Raw genomic sequence first — 14,747 nt, forward strand, 5'->3', positions numbered from 1 at the left:
GTTTCATTCCGTTTGGACTCCGTTTGATATTCCTTTTCTTCGAAATACTGAAACAGGCAATAAAACAACAATATGGGCTGGGCCTCCGGTTAATAGGTTAGTCCCAAAAGTAATATAAAAGTGTATAATAAAGCCCATAATCGTTGAAAACAGGTAATATAAAAGCATGGAACAATAAAAAATTATAGATACATTGGAGACGTATCAAGCACCCCCAAGCTTAAATCCTGCTCGTCCTCGAGTAGGTAAATGATAAAAACAGAATTTTTGATGTGGAATGCTACCTAGCATAATTCTCAATGTAATTTCACTTTATTGTGGCATGAATGTTCAGATCCAAATGATTCAAAATAAAAGTTCATATTGATAAAAAGAAATAGTAACACTTCAAGCATACTAATCAAAGTAATCATGTCTTCTCAAAATAACATGGCAAAAGAAAGTTCATCCCTACAAAATCATATAGTTAGGTTATGCTTCATTTTCGTCACACAAAGATGTTCCCAACTTCTATACCCCCGATGACAAGCCAAGCAATTGTTTCGTACTTAAATAATCTCAAAAAAATTCAACCTTCACGCAATACATGAGCGTGAGCCATGGATATAGCACTATGGGTGGAATAGAATATGATGATGGGGATTGTGTGGAGAAGACAAAAAAGGAGAAAGTCTCACATTGACGAGGATAATCAACGGGCTATGGAGATGTCCATCAATTAATGTCAACATGAGGAGTAGGGATTGCCATGCAACGGATGCACTAGAGCTACAAATGAATGCTCAACAAAAGAAAACTAGTGGGTGTGCATCCAACTTGCTTGCTCACGAAGACCTAGGGCATTTGAGGAAGCCCATCATAGGAATATACAAGCCAAGTTCTATAATGAAAAATTCCCACTAGTATGAAAAAGACAACCTATGAGACTCACTAAATGAAAAACATGGTGCTACTTTGAAGCACAATATATGAGACTCACTACATGAAGAACAAGGTGATACTTTGAAGCACAAGTGTGGAAAAAGAGATAGTAGCATTGCTCTTTTTATTTATTTCTCTTTTTTATTCTTTTTTGGGCCCTTTTTTGTCTTTTGGCCTTTCCCCTTTTTTTTTCTTTTTTTTCTTTTTGGGCAATGCTCTAATAATGATGATCATCACACTTTCATTGATTACAACATAAGAACTACAACTCGAAACTAGAACAAGATATGACTCTATATGAATGCCTCCGGCGGTGTACCGGGATGGTGCAATAAATCAAGAGTGACATGTATGAAAAATAATGCATGGTGGCTTTGCCACAAATACGATGTCAACTACATGATCATGCAATGGCAATATGACAAAAGTAAAGTATGTCATGATGATGATGAACTGAACGGTGGAAAGTTGCATGGCAATATATCTCAGAATGGCTATGGAAATGCCAGAAATAGGTAGGTATGGTGGCTGTTTTGAGGAAGATATAATGAGGCTTATGTGTGATAGAGCTTATCGTATCACGGGGTTTGGATGCACCGACGAAGTTTGCACCAACTCTCAAGGTGAGAAAGGGCAATGCACGGTACCAAAGAGGCTAGCAATGGCGGAAAGGTAAAAGTGTGTATAATCCATGGACTCAACATTAGTCAAAAGAACTCATATACTTATTGAAAAAATTTAGAAGTCATCAAAAATCAAGCACTACGCGCATGCTCCTAGGGGGATAGATTGGTAGGAAAAGACCATCGCTCGTCCCCGACCGCCACTCATAAGGATGCACAAGCCAGGTACACTTCATGTTTCAAATTTGTTACACAACTTTAACCATACGTGCATGCTACGGGACTTGCTAACTTCAACACAAGCATTCTTTAAATTCATGATCACCCAACTAGCATGACTTTAATATCACTACCTCCATATCTCAAAACAGTTATCAAGTATCAAATTGATCATAGCATCCAATTCACTTCCTATGATAGTTTTCATTCAAATTACCATGCTGTTTAAGACTCTCAAAATAATATAAGTGAATCATGAGAGTTCATTAATTTCTACAAAATAAAACCACCGTTGTTCTCTAAAAAGATATAATTGAAGCACTAGAGCAAACGACAAACTACTCCAACAAGATATAAGTGAAGATCAATGAGTAGCTAAATAATTATGCAACTATATGAAGACTCTCTCTCATTCAAGAATTTCAAATCTTGACATACTATTCAAATAGCAAGCAAAACAAAATAAAATGACATTGCAAGGATAACACAACTCATATGAAGAAGTAAAAACTTAGGCTCAACCGATACTAACCCATGATTGTTGAAGAAGAAAGGTGGGATGCCTACCGGGGCATCCCCAAGATTAGATGCTTGAGACTTCTTGAAATATTATCTTGGGGTGCCTTGGGCATCCCCAAGCTTGAGCTTTTATGTCTCCTTAATTCCTCTCATACCATGGTTTCTCTTTTTACCAAAAGCTTCATTCACAACAAACTCAACAAGAACTCGTGAGATAGGTTAGTATAAACCAATGCAAAACCTTATCATTTTCTACTGTAACAAATCACTTAAATTATTATTCAACATTGCATACTAAATGCCTCTGCATATTTAATACTCCTATCATCAAATAGAATCATTAAACAAGCAAACATATGCAAACAATGCAAACATAACAGCAATCTGCCAAAACAGTACAGTCTGTAAAGAGTGCAAGAGTATCAATACTTCCCTGACTCCAAAAATTATGAACTAAAATTCCCACTGTAATAAATTTATCAGAGCTTAATATGCAAAAAGATTCAACGTTATACCATTCTTTTACTTTTCTAGGGAATTTTTGCAACAGCGGTAAACTTTCTGTTTTCAAACAGCAACATGTATACAGGCAAAACAAGCATGGCAAAAGCTATCCTTGACTTTTTTATTGAAACTAAAGGTGCAAAACATTATTCTAACTAACAGCAATCAAAAACTAACAAAAGAAAATGACGCTCCAAGCAGAACACATATCATGTGGTGAATAAAAATATAGCTCCAAGTAAAGTTACCGATTAATAAAGACGAAAGAGGGGATGCCATCCGGGGCATCCCCAAGCTTAGTTGCTTGGTTGTCCTTGAATATTACCTTGGGGTGCCTTGGGCATCCCCAAGCTTAGGCTCTTTCCACTCCTTATTCCATAGTCCATCGAATCTTTACCCAAAACTTGAAAACTTCAACCACACAAAACTCAAAACAAAACTCGTAAGCTCCGTTAGTATAAGAAAATAAAACCACCACTTAGGTACTGTAATGAACTCATTCTAAATTCATATTGGTGTTAAACCTACTGTACTTCAACTTATCTATGGTTCATACCCTCCGATACTACTCATAGATTCATCAAAATAAGCAAACAACACAATGAAAACAGAATCTGTCAAAAACAGAACAGTCGTAGTAATCTGTATCAAACGTATACCTCTGGAACTCAAAAAATTCTGAAATAAATTGCTGGACCTGAGGAATTTGTCTATTAATCATCTTCAAAAAGAATCAACCTGAAATCACTCTCCAGTAAAAAATGGAAGCTATTCTCGTGAGCGCTAAAGTTTCTGTTTCTTACAGCAAGATCACATAAACTTCACCCAAGTCTTCCAAAGGTTCTACTTGGCACTTTATTGAAACAAAAACTATAAAACATGGTTACTACAGTAGCATAATCATGTGGACACACAAAAACAGTAAGGATAAATATTGGGTTGTCTCCCAACAAGCGCTTTTCTTTAATGCCTTTCTAGCTAGGCATGATGATGACAATGATGCTCACATAAAAGATATGAATTGAAACATAAAGAGAGCATCATGAAGCATATGACTAGCACATTTAAGCCTAACCCTCTTCCTATGCATAGGGATTTTGTGAGCAAACAACTTAGGGGAACAATAATCATCAAGCATAGGAAGGTAAAACAAGAATAACTTCAAGATTTTCAACACATAGAGAGGAAACTTGACATTATTGTAATTCCTACAAGCATAAGTTCCTCCCTCATAATAATTTTCAGTAGCATCATGAATGAATTTAACAATATAACCAGCACCTAAAGCATTCTTTTCATGATCTACTAGCATAGAAAATTTACTACTCTCCACATGAGCAAATTTCTTCTCATTCGGAATAGTGAGAGTATCATAAAAGACTTGAACACTAAAAATTGTTTCCACATTAAAAGAGTAATGTTCAGAAAAAGGGTAATCATAATCATGACAAGATTTATAAATATAATCATCACTACTTTTTATAGCATAAGTTTCATCACAATAATCATCATAAGTAGCAACTTCGTTCTCATCATAATCGATTGAAACCTCTCCAAAGATAGTGGAATCACTAAATAAAGTTGACACTCTTCCAAATCCACTTTCATCAATATAATCATCATAAGTAGGAGGCATGCTATCATCATAACAATTTTGCATATCAAAACTTGGGAGGCAAAAAATATCATCTTCATTAAACCTAGCATCCCCAAGCTTGGGACAAACATTAATTTCAGCAAATATATTCTCAAATATTTCATCCTCATCAAACATAGCTTTCCCAAGCTTGGGCCCTTTCATATCATAAGCATAATCACTCTAATCATTAAAAATATTGGATAGCACCAATAGTAAGCAATTATCATCATCACAATGAGTAGTAGGAGCAACATCATTTGGGAGGGATACCTTTCTACCTTTGTTGCTCCTTCTTTTCTTTTTCTTCTTCACATTATGTGTAGGTTCAACCTTCTTCTTTGAGCCCCTTATTGATGAGATTGGTTGAATAGAAAGCTCCTCCTCGTTACCTGATTCATCATAAGAAACAATTGGAGGATATTGGGAAGTCTCTTCCCTTTCATTAGTATTCTCATCATCTTCCATTTGCTTTCTTTTCTTTAGGTAATTGGCAATATAAGGATTTTCAATGCAATTCTCTGCACAAAACATATAAACCTTTTCTAGATCAATATCAAGGAAATGCTTAAGATTAAATTCTGGAATAGGCTTAGTTAAACGTTTCAACTCTTCATAACCCAAAAGCAATCTAAGTTCATTGTAATGAGAAAGGGAGATCAAATCATCACAATTTTTGGACACGATCCGATCATGAAACAATTTGCATTGGAGATGTAAATGATCTTGTTTATTGCAAAATTCACAACATGAAAGATATCTTAAATTCTCCGCACTCTTATCTAGCCTTTCTTGCAACCTCTTAGTTTCTAAATACTTATGCTTCTTGCAATATATATCTTCTCTATTTGGTGTGTTCGTGCAAACATGCACTCCACAAAAGTTGACATGCTTATGAGAGATATTTTCATCATGACTAGAGCAATCATCATTAGTACTATGGATATTCAAAGAGTTCATACTAACAACATTGCAATCATGCTCATTCAAAGATTTAGTATCAAGCATTCTAATGCATTCTTCTTCTAGCACTTGAGCACAATTTCCCTTTCCATCAAACTCACGAAAGATATTAAAAAGACGAAGCATATGAGACAAACTTAACTCCATTTTTTTGTAGTTTTCTTTTATAAACTAAACTAGTGATAAAACAGGAAACAAAAAGATTCGATTGCAAGATCTAAAGATATACCTTCAAGCACTCACCTCCCCGGCAACGGCGCCAGAAAAGAGCTTGATGTCTACTACACAACCTTTTCTTGTAGACGTTGTTGGGCCTGCAAGTGCACAGGTTTGTAGGACAGTAGCAAATTTCCCTCAAGTGGATGACCTAAGGTTTATCAATCCGTGGGAGGCAGAGGATGAAGATGGTCTCTCTCAAACAACCCTGCAACCAAATAACAAAGAGTCTCTTGTGTCCCCAACACACCCAATACAATGGAAAATTGTATAGGTGCACTAGTTCGGCGAAGAGATGGTGATACAAGTGCAATATGGATGGTAGATAAAGGTATTTGTAATCTGAAATTCTAAAAACAGCAAGGTAACTAATGATAAAAGTGAGCGTAAACGGTATTGCAATGGTAGGAAACAAGGCATAGGGTTCATACTTTCACTAGTGCAAGTTCTCTCAACAATAATAACATAGATAGATCATATAACAATCCCTCAACATGCAACAATGATTCACTCCAAAGCAACTAATAGTGGAGAACAAACGAAGAGATTATGGTAGGGTACGAAACCACCTCAAAGTTATTCTTTCGGATCGATCTATTAAAGAGTTCGTACTAGAATAACACCTTAAGACACAAATCAACCAAAACCCTAATGTCACCTAGATACTCCATTGTCACCTCAAGTATCCGTGGGCATGATTATACGATATGTATCACACAATCTTAGATTCATCCAACCAACACAAAGTACTTCAAAGAGTGCCCCAAAGTTTCTACCGGAGAGTCAAGAATGTGTGCCAACCCCTATGCATAGGTTCATGGGTGGAACCCGCAAGTTGGTCACCAAAACATACATCAAGTGGAACGTGATATCCCATTGTCACCACAGATAAACACGGCAAGACATACATCAAGTGTTCTCATAAAAGACTCAATCCAGTAAGATAACTTCAAAGGGAAAACTCAATTCATCACAAGAGAGTAGAGGGGGAGAAACATCATAAGATCCAACTACAATAGCCAAGCTCGGGATACATCAAGATCGTGCCATAGAGGGAACACGAGAGAGAACACGAAAGAGAGAGATCAAACACATAGCTACTGGTACATACCCTGAGCCCCGAGGGTGAACTACTCCCTCCTCGTCATGTATAGCGCCGGGATGATGAAGATGGCCACCGGTGATGGATTCCCCCTCTGGTAGGGTGCCGGAATGGGCTCCCGAGAGGTTTTTGGTGGCTATAGAGGCTTGCGGCGGCGGAACTCCCGATCTATCTTGATATTCGATGTTTTTAGGGTACGTAGGCATATATAGGCGAAAGAAGTCGGTCGGGGGGTGCTCGAGGGGTCCACAAGACAGGGGGCCGCGCCCTGTGGGGGGGGGGGTGTCCCCCTATCTCTTGGGCTCCTCGAGTATCTTCTGACTTGATCTCCAAGCCTCCAGGATGATATTCTTCCAAAAAATCACGATGCCGAAGGTTTCATTCCGTTTGGACTCCGTTTGATATTCCTTTTCTTCGAAATACTGAAATAGGCAATAAAACAACAATATGGGTTGGGCCTCTGGTTAATTAGTCCAAAAGTAATATAAAAGTGTATAATAAAGCCCATAATCATTCAAAACAGGTAATATAATAGCATGGAACAATAAAAAATTATAGATACGTTGGAGACGTATCACTCCACAACATGGCCAGAGATAACAACATCATCAGGCTCAACCTCTTCCTCCTCAGGCACGTGTTCATCAAAACCCCACTAGAGGATCCAGTTATGCAGAATGCAACAAGCAAGAACTAGCTTAACCTGAGTGGAGTATGGGTGGAATGGCTTCTGATCCAGGATCTTAAACCTATTCTCCAGAGCTCCAAATGCCCTCTCAACAGTTACTCTAAGGCTGGAGTGTCTGAGATTAAACCGCTCCTGTGCAGTCCTAGGAAAGTTCCTACCAGAGAACTCGTTGAGATGGTACCTTGTTTTCCCGAAGGGTGGAAGAATACCCGACCGACATGCATAGCCAGCATCTCCAAGGTAGAACTTGCCGTAGGGGATGTTGGTCCCATCAGGTCGACTCATGCTGTCAGTGAGAATGTTTGCATCATGCGCTGACCCCTCCCATCCAGCCAGCACATATGTGAACTTCAGATCAAAGTCAAGAGCAGCAAGCACATTCTGGCTTGTGTAGTGCTTCCTCCCCTGTATGCTGCAGACTGTGACCTAGGAACTCTGGCAGTGTGATGTCTACTACACAACCTTCTTCTTGTAGACGTTGTTGGGCCTGCAAGTGCACAGGTTTGTAGGACAGTAGCAAATTTCCCTCAAGTGGATGACCTAAGGTTTATCAATCCATGGGAGGCGTAGGATGAAGATGGTCTCTCTCAAGCAACCCTGCAACCAAATAACAAAGGGTCTCTTGTGTCCCCAACACACCCAATACAATGATAAATTGTATAGGTGCACTAGTTCGGCGAAGAGATGGTGATACAAGTGCAATATGGATGGTAGATAAAGGTATTTGTAATCTGAAATTATAAAAACAGCAAGGTAACTAATGCTAAAAGTGAGCGTAAACAGTATTGCAATGGTAGGAAACAAGGCATAGGGTTCATACTTTAATGAGAACGGAAATATCTTGAGTAAATAAAGGTAGCGCAATCTCTCATTATTAGTAAACAGGGCAGCTATATCATTTAACTTACTAAGATGTGCCACAACAGTTTCAGATTCATAGCCATAAAAAGGACCAGATTCAACCAAAGTAATTATATCTGGATCAACAGAAAAATCATAATAATCCTGATCAGGAACACAGATAGGTGAAGTAGCAAAAGCAGGGTCGGGTTTCATTCTACCTCTAAAAGATTCTTTACTCCATTTAACTAGCAACCTCTTAAGTTCATATGTATCCTGGCAATCAAGAATAGCTGCAGAAGATTCAGCATCAAATAGATAACCCTCAGGAATAGCAGGCATAGGTTCATCATCACTAACATCATCATGTTCAGGTTCAATAATTTCTCTTTCTCTAGACCTAGCAATTTGCTCATCAAGAAATTCACCAAGTGGCACAGTAGTATCAAGCATAGAAGTGGTTTCATCATAAGTATCATGCATAGCAGAAGTGGTATCATTGATAACATGCAACATATCAGAATCAATAGCAGTAGTAGGTTTAGGTGTCGCAAACTTACTCATAACAGAAGGAGAATCTAGTGCAAGGCTAGATGGCAGTCCCTTACCTCCCCTCGTAGTTGAGGGCAAAATAGTAGTTCGATTGCCTTTCAAGTTCTTCATAGTGTCCAACAGATAAAAATCCCAAGTGACTCAAAGAATAGAGCTATGCTCCCCGGCAACGGTGCCAAAAAATAGTCTTGATAACCCACAAGTATAGGGGATCGCAACAGTTTTCGAGGGTAGAGTATTCAACCCAAATTTATTGATTCGACACAAGGGGAGCCAAAGAATATTCTCAAGTATTAGCAGCTGAGTTGTCAATTCAACCACACCTGGAAACTTAGTATCTGCAGCAAAGTGTTTAATAGCAAAGTAATATGATAGTGGTGGTAACGGTAACAAAAGTAAAGACAGCAAAAGTAATGTTTTTGGGTATTTTGTAGTGATTGTAACAGTAGTAACGGAAAAGTAAATAAGCGAGAACCAGTATATGGAAAACTCGTAGGCACTGGATTATCGATGGATAATTATGCCGGATGCGGTTCGTCATGTAACAGTCATAACATAGGGTGACACAGAACTAGCTCTAGTTCATCAATGTAATGTAGGCATGTATTCCATATATAGTCATATGTGCTTATGGAAAAGAACTTGCATGACATCTTTTGTCCTACCCTCCCGTGGTAGCGGGGTCCTATTGGAAACTAAGGGATATTAAGGCGTCCTTTTAATAGAGAACTGGAACAAAGCATTAGCACATAGTGAATACATGAACTCCTCAAACTATGGTCATCCCCGGGAGTGGTCCCGATTATTGTCACTTCGGGGTTGCCGGATCATAACACATAGTAGGTGACTATAGACTTGCAAGATAGGATCTAGAACACACATATATTCATGAAAACATAATAGGTTCAGATCTGAAATCATGGCACTCGGGCCCTAGTGACAAGCATTAAGCATAGCAAAGTCATAGCAACATCAATCTCAGAACATAGTGGATACTAGGGATCAAACCCTATCAAAACTAACTCGATTACATGATAAATCTCATCCAACCCATCACCGTCCAACAAGCCTACGATGCAATTACTCACGCACGGCGGTGAGCATCATGAAATTGGTGATGGAGGATGGTTGATGATGACGACGGCGACGAATCCCCCTCTCCAGAGCCCCGAACGGACTCCAAATCAGCCCTCCCGAGAGGAGTAAAAAGCATAAAACTACTACTTTACAGGCTAGTGTTCCAAAAAACTACCGAATTTTATTTTTTCTCAGATAACTACCAAATGGGTGGTCGGCTGTTTCAAAAAACCCAAATCGTTGAGTCTTTATCAGGTGATCACGATTATGACAGGTTGGGCCCACACCTAAACAAACCGTTAGTTTAACCGTTTACTTTGACCGTTAACTTACATCTGGGTCCCACATGTCAGTTTCCTCTTCCTCTTCTTTTCTTCTTCCTCTCTATCTCTTCTCTTCCTCCTTTGTGCCTCCTGTGCCAAACCTCTCCTCTCCGGAGCCGGCGACCCCCTTTCCCTCCCGAGGCGGCGACCCCCTTCCCCTCCCAAGCCGGCGAAGCCGAAGCTCCTGGTGGCGACGGTTGTGACGAGGCCGGCCTCGTTCGTGGCACTCCAGTAGCGGTGCAGGCCATCTGCGTCGAGGTTTAAGACCTCGCACCAGGGAATGGCGGCGGCCGCGGGCGAGGAACGGCGTGGCGGTGGCCGCTGCGAGGCTGGCGGGGCATGGCGTGGCGGTGGCCGCGGGGCAGGCGAGGCATGGCATGGCGGCGGCCGCAGGCGAGGCACTGCATGGCGGCCGTTGCGGGCGCGGCTCGCCGGCCGCCGGCATGCACTCGGCTGCTGCGGGCGCGGCTCGCCGGCCGGAGGAGGCAGCGCTGCCCAACCGAGCGGGATCGAGCTCGAGGATGCCACGGGGACCCGATTGCTTTTTTCAGAAAACTTATAGGGACTTGATTGCTTTTTTAGAAAACTTGTAGGGACCCGATTGCTTTTTGCAAAACTAACATATGGGACCCAGATGTAAGTTAACGGTCAAAGTAAATGGTCAAACTAACGGTTATTTTACATGTGGGCCCAACCTGTCATAATCGTGATCAACTGATAAAGACTCGACGATTTGGGTTTTTTGAAGCAGCCGACCACCCATTTGGTAGTTATCTGAGAAAAAATAAAATTCGGTAGTTTTTTTGGAACCCTAGCCTGTAAAGTAGTAGTTTTATGCTATTTACTCTCCCGAGAGAGATTAGGGCTTGGCGGCGGCTCCGTATCGTAAAACGCGATGATTTCTTCACTCTGATTTTTTTCTCCCTGAAAGCCAATATATAGAGTTGGAGTTGGCTTCAGAGGGCCACCAGGGGGCCCGCGAGGTAGGGGGGCGCGCCCAGAGGGGGGGAGGGCGCCCCCACCCTCGTGAGTAGGGTGTGGGCCCCCTGGTCTTCATCTTTTGCGAGGATTTTTCTTTATTTTTTCTAAGGTGTTCCGTGGAGTTTCAGGACATTCCGAGGATTTTTATTTTCTACATGACAGTTCTGCTGAAAATAGCGTCAGTCCGGGTTAGTTCCATTCAAATCATACAAGTTAGAGTCCAAAACAAGGGCAAAAGTGTTTGGAAAAGTATATACGATGGAGACGTATCAACTCCCCCAAGCTTAAACCCTTGCTTGCCCTCAAGCAATTCAGTTGACAAACTAAAAGAAAAAAAGAAAAACTTTTACAAACTCTGTTTGCTCTTGTTGTTGTAAACATGAAAAGCCAGCATTCAAGTTTCAGCAACTGTTAGGAACTGACCATACTCACAATAACACGTAGGTCTCACAATTACTTATATCAATAGCATAATCAGCTAGCGAGCCATAATAATAAAACTCGGATGACAACACTTTCTCCAAATAATAATAACATGATATAACAAAATGGTATCTCGCTAGCCCTTTCCGAGACCGCAAAACATAAATGCAGAGCACCTTTAAAGATCAAGGACTGACTAAACATTGTAATTCATGGTAAAAGAGATCCAGTCAAGTCATACCCAATATAAACCAATAATAATGAATGCAAACAACAGTGTGCTCTCCAGCGGTGCTTTTTGATAAGAAGGGTGATGACTCAACATAAAAGTAAATGGATAGGCCCTTCGCAGATGGAAGCAGGGATTTGTAGAGGTGCCAGAGCTCGGTTTTGAAATAGAGATAAATTATATTTTGAGCGGCATACTTTCATTGTCAACATGACAACTAAAAGACGACAATATCTTCCATGCTAAACAGATTATAGGCGGTTCCCAAACAAAATGGTAAGGTTTATACTCCCCTTCCCCCACAAGCATCAATCCATGGCTTGCTCGAAACAACGAGTGCCTCCAACATTCAACGGGTCCCAAGGGGAGTTTTGTTTGCAATTATTTTGATTTAGTTTGCAAGAAGCATGGGACTGGGCATCCCGAATACCATCCATTTTCTCGTGAATGAGGAGCGGAGTCCACTCCTCTTGAGAATAACCCGCCTAACACGGAAGATAAGGGCAGCTCTAGTTGACATATGAGCTATTCGAGCATGCAAAACAGAATGTTTATTTGAAGGTTTAGAGTTTGGCACATACAAATTTACTTGGAACGGCAGGTAGATATCGCATATAGGAAGGTATAGTGGACTCATATGGAATAACTTTGAGGTTTAAGGAGTTTGGATGGACAAGCAGTATTCCCGCTTAGTACAGGTGAAGGCTAGCAAAAGACTGGGAAGCGACCAACTGAGAGAGCGACAACAGTCGTAAACATGCATTAAAATTAATTCACACCGAGTACAAGCATGAGTAGGATATAATCCACCATGAACATAAATATCGTGAAGGCCATGTTGATTTGATTCAACTACATGCGTGAACATGTGCCAAGTCGAGTCACTCAATACATTTAAAGGAGGATACCATCCCATCATACCACATCATAATCATTCTAATAGCATGTTGGCACACAAGGTAAACCATTATAACTCATAGCAAATCAAGCATGGCACAAGCAACTATAATCTCTAAACGTCATTGCAAATATGTTTACTTCATAATAGCTGAATCAAGAACGATGAATCATCATATTTACGAAAACAAGAGAGGTCGAGTTCATACCAGCTTTTCTCTTCCCAATAAGTCCATCATATATCATCATTATTGCCTTTCACTTGCACGACCGAACGGTGTGTATAATAATAAGAGTGCACGTGCATTGGACTAAGCTGGAATCTGCAAGCATTCAACTCAAGAGAGAAGACAAGTAATATGGGCTCTAAGTTAAATAAACAATCATGCATATAAGAGCCACTAAGCATTTTCAATATGGTCTTCTCGACCCCCAAAGAAAGGAAAAGAAATAAAAACTATTTACACGGGAAAGCTCCCAACAAGTAAAAGAAGAACGGGGAATATTTTTGGGTTTTCCTTTTAATTCTACTACAAGCATGAAAAGTAAACTCACTAATTTTTTTTGGTTTTTCTTAAGGTTTATCAAACACACAAGAAGAAAGCAGGAAAAAGAAGTTAAACTAGCATGGATATTACAGTGAAAAAGTATGAGCACCGACGTCTAGCAATGAATGTGTGTGTGAACATAAATGTAATGTCGGTGAGAAATACGTACTCCCCCAAGCTTAGGCTTTTGGCCTAAGTTGGTCTATTGCCAGGGATGGCCTGGCGGATACCTGTAGGTGAAACTGGGGTCATACTGTGACGAAGAAGACTCTGACTGCCACTGGCTGGCAGCCTCCTCTGGATCCCAAGAATAAACAGATAGTCGTGGAGGCTCATCTTGTGGCTCCGGCTCCGGGGCTGGTGCAGGGTTCCGATAGGCTTGAACAGCCGACCACAGAACGATGTGAGGTTCTGCAAACAAGTTAAACAAAGAAGGAGCAGGCAAGGTAATAGTCTTAGGGTGATGTTTATCAAAGTATAATTTATATTTGAGCCCCCCATCGCGACTCTTAACAAGGAAATCATGCGCTATCATACTCTTGTAATCTAAATAAGCACGGGGCAGTGCCGTTTCTTCTTTCTCCTCATGCCTAATAGGCATTTCAAAATGTTCAGCAAGGCGTGAAGCATAAATGCCTCCAAAGATGGGGCCCTTAGTATGGTTAAGACTTAACCGTCTAGCAACAATTCCACCCATACTAACAGAGTTATTGCGGTATAAACCGTGGAGCAAAATAATAATATCATGAATACTAAGGTTCCCACAGTTCCCGCGTCCAATCAAGCAACGACTAGCAAATAGGGCAAAGTAGCGTAAAACAGGATAATGAATGCTAGTGATCCTTGCATCAGAAACCTTCCTGGTTTCTCCCACTGTGATAGTGTTAATAAAAGCTTCTACTTCGTTATGGTGGGGTTCATCTAAGGTGCCCTCAAAGGGTATTCTGCAAACCTCGCAGAATTCAGCTAATGTCATCTCTTTAACAACGTCATATAAATGAAACTCTACTGTTGGAGGTGATTTCTTAGGGAAAAAGTAGAAGTTTTGCACAAAAGTATTTGTGAGTAAGAGATACTGATGACGTTGGTCGTGGAGGAAGTTGGTGAGGCTGGCGTTCTCAATCAATAAATAGAAATCCTCATAAATCCCGGCTCTCATCAAGAAGTCATCGGAGGGCCATTCACACGGCCGGACCTTCGTGGTGGGAGGCAAATTAAATTTGGGCTTCTCCTCTTCTTCCTTTTCTTTTTCCTTAGAGCTTCAGCTCGACGAGCCCCTCAAAAGTCTCTTCATTAATTCTGAAACAATCTGAAATTTTTAGTAACCTCAAATAAAAGTGAACCAACTCCAATAAAATTGATAGTAACAACTCCCACAAGTGCCTAGAGCCTATATAAAGCATTGGGACTACTTGGAACCATATAAATTTGACATGCAAGCTCAAGAACATGGTCACCTATGCAACACAAATTTGGAATGAATAAA

This window comes from Triticum aestivum, chromosome 1B (assembly GCF_018294505.1).
Source record: "Triticum aestivum cultivar Chinese Spring chromosome 1B, IWGSC CS RefSeq v2.1, whole genome shotgun sequence".
Lineage (NCBI taxonomy): Eukaryota > Viridiplantae > Streptophyta > Magnoliopsida > Poales > Poaceae > Triticum > Triticum aestivum.